Source organism: Equus quagga, chromosome 6 (genome assembly GCF_021613505.1).
Source record: "Equus quagga isolate Etosha38 chromosome 6, UCLA_HA_Equagga_1.0, whole genome shotgun sequence".
Classification (NCBI taxonomy): Eukaryota; Metazoa; Chordata; class Mammalia; order Perissodactyla; family Equidae; genus Equus; species Equus quagga.
The window spans coordinates 30,186,995-30,197,093 of record NC_060272.1 but is presented as its reverse complement, the minus strand read 5'-3'; the positions used below and the strand labels follow the sequence as shown (position 1 = coordinate 30,197,093).

The window sequence follows — 10,099 nt, the reverse complement described above, 5'->3', positions numbered from 1 at the left end:
CAGCACCGACCTCAGAGCTCAATGAACTTTTCATTTACATGCACAGTCAAATTAAATTTGCCCGGCCTTTGAAAACTTACATCTGTTGAGTGTCTAATTTGTATTGCCATTTGTTCCACAGATGTGTAACAAGACAAATACCTGTCCGGGCTTACACGGGATTCAGAAATGCTTACGTTAATCATGCTGGTGGAAAGAGGTTAAGGGCTATACAATAAATCAGTCTCAAATGGTTTCACTTGGAAAGGCCTGGGAGAACAGGGTTATTTTTATCCTAGGATGCTTTTAATTTGAATCAAAAATGCTTTACCACATGTTCTGTCACAAGTTCAAAAGGATTGGTAACAAACATTTAATCTTTTTCTTTTCGGATTGGTGCTAAGCCCTCATCAAAAAGCGTATGCAGTCAAGCAGCTTATCTCCACTGAGCTGCCTCCCTTAATGTGTTCCTAATTATAATCGTATATATGGCTCACTGTGGCCTATTGAACAATATGGCAGTAATTTCTTTACGGGCCTCCCTGCTCTTTGAACTGGGAGTACAGAGGGCTAGAACAGAACCAGATCAATGGGATTTGAGTGCTGGCAAATCAAGCCAGATGCGATCTTTAGAGAATGAATCTCCAGCTGTTTCCCAGAGAGGAACTTCAACAGACAGCTGGGGACCTTATCATTATCATCTGATGATGATCATCATCGTTCCCACAAAATACACCCACGGCTCTTTAGGAAATGTGCAACTATTCTCATCTCTTCCTAAATCACTACTCACGTAGCGTCTCCCAAATGCTTTGAAATAGAGTCTGTGTAACATAGATAAGCCCGTGACTGATGATGTGGGATGGAGACATAACGACATTGTATTGACACTGTATATTTGTCAGTGCTGCATGACATGTGGCTGAAAGCAATATCTAAAAGTCATTTTTAAAGTACCACATGCTCACAACATTTCCACGTGTTCGTAAGAGGGAGATAACATAATCCTCATTCTCCTGGTGGAAATGGCATGTTGTTGCTTTGCGCCTACATCTTCGTGTCCTTCACATCACTATCACTGGGACTTGTTTGAGAGGGAGTATCCAATAAATGTTTCTGGGAGGAATAAGTGCTTGCTTTATATTGAGCCTTGTGCTGTAGGGGAAGAAGGCAAGCTTAATAAATCCAATTGAAATTGCCATGGCCCTCAAAGAGGCTCCCAGTCTAAGAGAATCAATACACGAGTTTAACATGAGTATGATTTTGAACAATTTAAGAATAGCTCAAATGAAAAGAAAAGTCCGATAGTAGGGGGACCCACAGGGTTTCCCACATGCAACTTTTAGAGTTGACTGGTCTTTGTGAAATGATTTACGCCTCCCTCAAAAGCCTACCTCATAAAAATCCTTCACCTCTAGCCTGCTCTGGTGCTCCCAGTTCCTGCTCCTGGTCCCCTTTCTCAGGACTTTCTGTGAATATTTGCTTCCATTGGGTTACAGCCTTACATTTCCAGGGAGGAACTTCAGAAGAGGCAGGATCTATCAAATTAAACTCATTATAATCTGCTGTCACCTAACAGGAGGAGGAGGTTGAGGTGGGAGGTCAAGGTCAGGAGAATTATACTTAGGGACCCCCAAGATATCAAGTGAGGAACAAGACTAGGGATCTGTTTTTTGGAGCGGTGACCATAGAAGAGGAAATATGAAAGAAGGAGCAGAAGGGGGTGGACGTGGAGAGACAGCCTACAGGGTTTTGCTTAAAGCACTTTCTCAGTTTCATTTCAGTTTTTCTATTTTTTCTATCTTAGAAACTACATGAAGACAGAAATCACCAATGCTATTCTGCTTATCACTTAATCCTCATTACTTAGCACTTGAAAAAAGCAAACATAGATAAATATTGGTTTATTAACCTTTGTATCTTCAGTGTATCATAGTGGGTGCTCAATTAACATTCAAAGAATAACTATTTACAATTTTACTCTGACTATCCTTAACTGAAAAACTCTTCTAGACATTTTAACCTCTGATTCTCAAAAGAAATAAACCTTTTAGGACTAAAAGTACAATTAGTCCTTGCGTGTGGCTTTGGCACTGAGGGGTAAGCAGTGTTTGAAGTCTCTTGCAAGACCTAGAGCACGCAGGTGACAAATATGAATGTTTAGCTTCATTTGCTTAGCTAAACTAAAAGTTTGAGGAAGTATACCGCTTTATGTGGGTATACAGGAAAATAATTTACTGTAACCTGCCATATACATTGCTACATAAATATTACCTGAATGTGATTATAATCACACAATACGTCTTGAAGCTATTTTTCTCGAGTCACACAGACGGTAAAAGAGAATTGTTTGGAGCTGTGGTCTCCAACATTTTTTGATTGAAAACTCTTACTAGTTAAAAAAATATTTATTAGTTCAAAAAATTTGTGAGCACGTATCCCCAATATATGTACATTTATTCATAAGTTGTCCATGTACTTCTATTGATATTTATATTGATTTAATTTCTTTTTTCCTTGCTTTAGATAAAAATACATTGAAATAGCAATGTAAATGGCATTTGCCCACATCGTACTTGAGAACAGACCACAGCCCTAGAGAAGTGGCTGGATAGTCGTGAATCTCATCATTATCAAATTTGCTCTCCTCTTCAGGACATGAGTACAGAGTTAGAGAAGGCAGAAAGCTGCCCTTGGCCATGCATGGAGGCTGTCGGAGACCTGCCTGTGCAGGTGAAGGAGCTAAATCATCTATGCAATGAGAGAAGCATGGATTTTGAAGCCTCTACAATGTCTGTTTCTTCCTGGCCAACATTTTGGTAAGTATAGTAAGTATATCTCTACAACAGAGTTGAGAGAACCAATGTCGTCTGAAGAATACGTGAAATCATCACAACCTTACGTACATCCGTGCTTTGTAAAAAATTAAAAGTGAAACTAATTTCCCCTATGAACCTATTGCAATCCTTCCCTGTTCCCAGGCCACAGTTTGGTAAGCAAATCTGAATTAAGACTTGGATGAATAGGATAAATGGTTCTTTCTGAGGGCCATGGGTAGATAGTGTGGTAGGGATGGGATAGATGGCTCAACTCTGGTATTTTGTTTCTGTGGATGGCTACAGAGATGATTGCTGTATATTCTTTCTTTCTTATTGAATATCTTTTTTTAGGTGGATAAAGAGAAATAGTAGACTTTATCCTGGAAATGTTTTAAGAAATGTCGAAAAGTTCTAGAATTGGGTTTACTAGAATAACTTAAATAATCACGTATATATAGAGAGAGATTGGACACACTTAAATTGCTCTGGAGAGACTTGTTGTAATAAGGCCCAACTTGATGGAGCAAGTTGTTAGAGAATTTGGTCTTCTTCCTTTTAAGTCCAACTTTGGAAGGATGAACATTGTGGTATTAAAAAAAATGTTTAAGTTCCTTTTAGCAGTTCATACCTGTTCTTATAGCTTATATAAATACTCTATTTTATGCCAGTTGGGTAGTCCCAGGTTCTGTAAAATCCTCCATTATGTTTTTCATGGAAAACAAATCAATTCTAATTCAAGTCAACAATTACACATTGATCGCCTAAAATGTGCCAAACATAATACAGAACATGCATTTTACAGGAAAATTGGACTGCACTAAGATATGCAGTAAATCATCTGCAATTTTATGAAATGGGAAGCCAGGCATGTTAGTGGAGTTTGTTTTTATAAACATGAAGTGTTTGGGCATGTTTGATTTTTCAGTTGGGCTGCTCAGCCAAGCTTAGTTAACACCTTGTAAAAAATAAGTTGCTTCTCATTTCCTTAATGGAAAGCAGTGAGAGTCACTGTTAAGATGCCCCTATCAGTTGGAGGAAGCCTTCTGCAGCGTTCCTTAAGCCTCTGAGGTTGGATCTAGGCTGCAAATCCATCTGGACACTTGAAACCAGAAAGTGCGTTTCTCCAGAGAATTCAAACTCTCTCCTCATCAATCTTAGACAAGCAAACTATCTAAAAGCAGATCTTTGTTTCAAATTGCTAAGTTGGAATAAAGGTTCTATTGATAGGCTTTTACATCTTAATAATGTCTTGAAATATGTAGCTGGATCCTCATTTTTACAATCCATGTGGCCTTCAGTACATACCATATTTCTACATCTGTGTGGGTATCACTTTTCTCAGTAATATAATGTTAACTTAAGAATGTGATAAAACAGGAAGCATGCTGGAACTTTTCCTTGTCCTGTGGCCTTAACAAGCCACAGCTGTATCAGCAGCTGGTCATTGAAGGAGCCTCGTCCTAGCCTCTCCCAGCATCCTTTTTCAACTAGATCAAAAGGGAATAGATGAGGCAGAAGGTTTTATCATCAAAGCCAATAGAAATCTGTGGGAACCGATATTTCCATTTAGATTGCTTTAGCCTCATCGGACTGAGAAGATTTTTCTCTAGTGGGAAGAGGTTGTCAAATCAGCCAATTTGAAAAGCTTTTTCTTCCTCACAAATTTATCCTCATTGAGTTTATCAAAGAAAGGAAATATGGTGCCAAAAAGTTTGTTTACCTCCCAATATCCTTTGCTAAGTTGTCGGCCTATTCAAACTTCTGCTATCTTATTTGCAGGTAAATCTAAGGAATAACTACCATGAGAGAACGAATATTATTGGCTTCTAGAAATAAGTCAAATAAAAATTGTTTCATTTGAAGCTATTTGAAATAAACATTTATCTTAATTCTCTCAGATGACACTGTCTCAATGCAATTGTTTGCCCATCCCTATAGGCTAAGTTCTACCTATTATTCAATGGACTCACTGAGGCCATAGGGAAATGTTGAGGAATATTCTGTGTTCAGTTTTTTCAAGACTTTATTTTTTTTAGAGCAGTTTTAGATTCACAGCAAAACTGAAAGAAAGCTACAGAGATTTCCCATATACTCCTGGCCCCCACATACGCATAGCTTCCCCCGTTATCATCTCTTTGCCCCTCTGAAATGATACATTTATTACAATTGATGAACCTACATTGACACATCATCATCACCCAAAGTCCATAGTTTACATTAGGGTTCACTTTAGGTGTTGTACATTCTATGGATTTGGAGTTATTGGCGAGGATGTGGGGAAATTGGAACCCTTGGGAGCCACTGATGGGAATGTAACATGGTATACCTGCCGTGAAAAATAGTGTGGAGCTTCCTCAAAAAAGTTAAACATAGAATTGTCGTATGATCTAGCAATTCCACTTCTAGGTATATAACCCAAAGAATTGAAAGCAGGGACTCAAAGAGGTATTTGTACACCCGTGTTCATAGCAGCATTATTCACAATAGCCAAGGGCTGCAAGCAACCAAGTGTCCATCAACAGATGAATGGATACACAAAATGCAGTCTGTACCTTTTTGCAATGGGTTTGCTAGCAGAACAAAGGTGTTGTGAAGACCACCACTAAAGCTAAGCCAAAATGAGAAAGGAAAAGGCTCATATCAACAACGTTGTCATCAGACCTGTAGATTTCAGTGAGTCTACCACTACTGGCCATCTGATCTACAAGTTGTTGTGAGATCAGTAAAAGAACCATTGAAAAATTTGAGAAGGAGGCTGCTGAGATGGGAAAAGGCTCTCTCAAGTATGCCTGGTTCTTGGATAAAGTGAAAGCTGAACATGAGTGTGGTATCACCATTGATATCTCCCTGTGGAAATTTGAGACCAGCAAGTATATGTGACTATCACTGATGCCTCAGGACACAGAGACTTTATAAAAAACGTGATTATAGGCACATCTCAGGCTGACTGAGCTGTCCTGATTGTTGCTGCTGGTGTTGGTGGATTTCAAACAGGGATCTCCAAGAATGGGCAGACTTGTGAGCATGCCTTTCTGGCTTACACACTGGGTGTGAAACAATTAAGTGTTGGTGTTAACAAAACGGATTCCACTGAGCTACCTTACAACTAGAAGAGATATGAGGAAATCATTGAGGAAGTCATCACCTACATTAAGAAAATTGGCTGCAACTCTGACACAATAGCATTTGTGCCAACTTCAAGTTGGAATGGTGACAACATACTGGAGGCAGGTGCTAGCATGTCTTGGTTCAAGGGATGGAAAGTCACCCATAAAGATGGCAATGCCAATGGAACCACACTGCTCGAAGCTCTGGATTTCATCCTGCCACCAACTTGTCCTGCCCCTCCAGGATGTCTACAAAATTGCTTGTATTGGTCCTGTGCCTGTAGGCCGAGTGGAGACTGGTGTTCTCAAATCCAGTGTGGTGGTCATCTTTGCTCCAGTCAATGTTACAGCTGAAGTAAAGACTGTTGAAATGCACCAGAAAGCTTTAGGTGAAACTCTTCCTGGGACATTGTGGTCTTCAATATCCAGACCATGTTGGTTAAAATGTTGGTTAAATGTGTTCATCATGGCAATATAGCTGGTGACAGCAAAAATAACTCACCAGTGGAAACAGCTGGCTTCACAGCTCAGTAATTATCCTGAACCATCCAGGCCAAATCAGTGCTGGATATGCACATGTGCTGGATTGTCACACAGCTCACATTGTTTACAAGCTGAAGGAGGGGACTGATGGTTGTTCTGGGAAAAACCCAGAAGATGGCCCTAAAGTCTTGAAGTCCGGTGATGCTGCCATTGTTGATATGGTTCCTGGCAAGCCCATGTGTGTTGAGTGCTTCTTTGACTATCCTCCTCTGGGACATTTTGCTGTTCATAACATGAGACAGATGGTTGCTGAGATTGTCATCAAAGCAGTGGACAAGAAGGCAGCTTAAGCTGGCAAAGTCATCAAGGCTTCCCAGAAATCTCAGAAGGCTAAATGAATATAATCCCCAATACCTGCCACCCTAGTCTTAATCACTGGTGGAAGAACGGTCCCAGAACTGTTTGTTTCAATTGGCCATGTATGTTTAGTAGTAAGAGACTGGTTAATGACAACAATGCATCCTAAAACCTCCAGAATGAAAGGAGAATGTTTTGTGGACCATTTGGTTTCTTTTGTGTGTGACAGTTTTAAATTATTAGTCTTTAAAATCAGGGCTTTTTATTTTTATTTTTTTGCTGAGGAAGATTCTCCCTGAGCTAACGTCTGTTACTAGTCTTCCTCTTTTTGCTTGAGGAAGATTTGCCCTGAGCTAACATCTGTGCCAATCTCCCTCTATTTTGTATGTGGGTCTCCTCCGGAGCATGTCTGCCAACAAGTGGTGTAGGTCCGTACCCAGGAACCGAACCCGGGCTACTGAAGCAGAGTATGTAGAACTTAACCACTAGGCCATGGGGCCAACTCCTAAAATCAGTGCCTTTTATTGGAAACAACTTGACCAAAAATCTGTCATAGAATTTTGAGACCCATTAAAACAAAGTTTAATGAGAAAAAAATACATGGTATCTACATGTAATGGAATATTATTCAGAATTAAAAAGGAAGGAAATTATGACACATGCTACAACATGGATGAGCCTTGAGGACATTATACTAAGTGAAATAAGCCAGTCACAAAAGGACAAATGCTATGTGATTGCACTTATATGAGCTACCTAGAGTAGTCAAATTCACAGAGACAGAAATTAGAATGGTGGTTTCCAGGTGTTGGGGGGAGGGGATAATGAGAAGTTATTGTTTAATGGGTACAAAGTCTCATTTTTGCAAGATGAAAAGAGTTCTGTGAATGGATGGGAGAGATGGTTGCACAGCAGTGTAAATGTACTAATGCCACTGAACTGTCCACAAAACAATGGTTAAGACAGTAAATCTTATGTTATGTGTATATTACCATACCCATAAAAAGTAAAACAAAACACTTTAAAAGCAAAAAGTAATAAAACATCCAGTGCCCAGATCTGGGTTTTTAAATACCATTTTCCAATAAAAGGAACCAAAGTTCTTTTGAGAAATGGCTGTTTCTAGGGCTGGGCAGGGAAAGTCCAAGGTAAGCCTGGAGAATCTTGCCAAAAAGTAATGAAGTGCTCAAAGAAACAAAGGGAGCAAAACAAAACAGAACAATAACAACAAACAATGGAGCATGTCAAAGGGACACAGGAGCCAAGTGACAGGGTCAATTGGCCAAAGCTGGAATAATTTGAGCAATAAAATAAATAATGTAGTATTGGATTATAACCCAAAGTATAAAATAAACATCTATGAGTCCCTACTAATATAAACCAATGTTTCAGTAATCAACAAGTGAAGGAGATGGGACCAATCTTCCTTACAGAAGAATTCTAAATAATATATGGAAGGACTCTCTCCTCCAGGAGATGGTTTAGTTCCTCTCTCCCCACCCGAGTGTAGGCTAGTCTTCATGACCGACTTAGTGAATAGAGTATGGAACGGGAAAAATTAGTAATTTTGTAGTGGGGAAACCTGGCAAACACTCCCTTAATCAAGGCTAACACCACCAGAGATAAGTGAGGTTGATAGCATGTACCCACTGATATGATATGATAAGAAGGGCACTTCTCTGTGACGTTCTTCCCCCAAACCCATAACCCAATCTAACCATGAGAGAAACATCAGACAATCTCCAACTGAGCGGCATTTTACAAAATACCTGACTAAGTCTCTTCAAAGTTGTCAAGGTCATCAAAAACAAGGAAAGACTGATATACTGTCACAGATTACAGGAAACTAAGGAGACATGAGGGCTGAGTGCAATATGGTACCCTGGATGGGATCCTGGAGCAGAAAAAAGAATTAGAGGGAAAACTGGAGAAATATGAATTAAATCCGGAGTTTACTTAATAGTATGTACCAAAGTGAATTTTTTAGTTTTGACAAAATCACCATGATTATGTAAGTTGTCAACTTAGGGGAAACTGGGTGAAGGTTATAGAGGAATTCTCTGTACTAGGCATAGAACTTTTCTGTAAAACTGTATTTTAAAAAAAGGAATATAAATTACTTGCCAAAGCATGGTAAACTATATCTATTTCAAACCAATAGCCAATTAGATAGTTAAGGATATTGGAGACATTTTTTAAAAGTCAAAAAATCTCAGAAATAAACGAATAAATATTATATAATATTTATTAAACAATTATGACAGGGCCTATTACATAATAAGTGTTCAATAAGTGATAAACATTATCACAACATTATTTTGGAAGCACTTGAATGTGAAACAAATAAACGTTATATTTTGGGTAAGGAAAGGAAGAAATATTATTTTTATTATTACACATTATCTCTATTATATATCTTTTGTACAACTCTTCCAACTATAAAGAATCCACTAAATAACTATTATTAGGGGAAACTAACTGTAATTATTGGGAAATTTTAGTGAGGTGACTTGGCACAAGATAAACACACACATACATTCAATAACTTTCCAGTGCACCAGCAACGACCATCTGCATAAATACACTTGAAAAAGAAGTCTTTAATAGCATCAAACAGCATAATCTATCTAGGAACAATTTAAGTGCTCAATAATATAGAAATTCAAGAAGTAATTTGTGTATATCATAGAATATTATGCAGGCATTTATAATTGTGTTTTCAGGAGAATTTGTGATAATGTCAGGTGTCTACCATAAAGTCAAGTAAAAATTCAAGATGCCAGATTTTATAGTAAGTAGGTTCACAACTGGAAGGAAATTATGCAAATAAAAAAGCCCTAAAATTGATCCACTTGATACTCAGATAAAAATGGTTGAAGAGCAAAACTTCTCAGGAGTCGGGGCTGAGGGAGTGAATCCCTTTTATAAACGAATTTGGTTCTTCCTATATTCAATGAGGGTTTTTGATGTGAGCCAGCACGAGTCAATCTGCCCATTCAGAGTTGTCAGCTTCTTTTCTTAATTTTGGTTGGTCCCATTAGAAAAATGGGAAGGTTCAGTTTGAGATGAACATTATATATATAAAAGGAGATATCAAGTAGATAATTGAGTGAGAAGTAGGGGCGAGATCAGGACTGGGGATATAAATTTGGAGCTCACCAATGGTGGTTAAAGCCACAGGCCTATATGAAATCAACTCTGAGTGTGAAGATAGAGAAGAAAAGTGAGCTGAGGACTGAGCACAGACCACTTCATCAATTTTCTCTTTGATGTGATTTTAATAACACAGTATAGAAATTAAAACACCCACTGCTTTTGCGTATTTCAAGTGATTTTGCATGTTTAAAATGACAA

General features: G+C 38.5%; 1 pseudogene; it reads left to right on the top strand.

Moving 5' to 3' along the window:
- The first annotated feature begins 5,416 nt into the window (after nucleotides 1-5,416).
- On the top strand, nucleotides 5,417-6,786 carry LOC124241310 (elongation factor 1-alpha 1-like; annotated as a pseudogene).
- The last annotated feature ends 3,313 nt before the right edge of the window (nucleotides 6,787-10,099 follow it).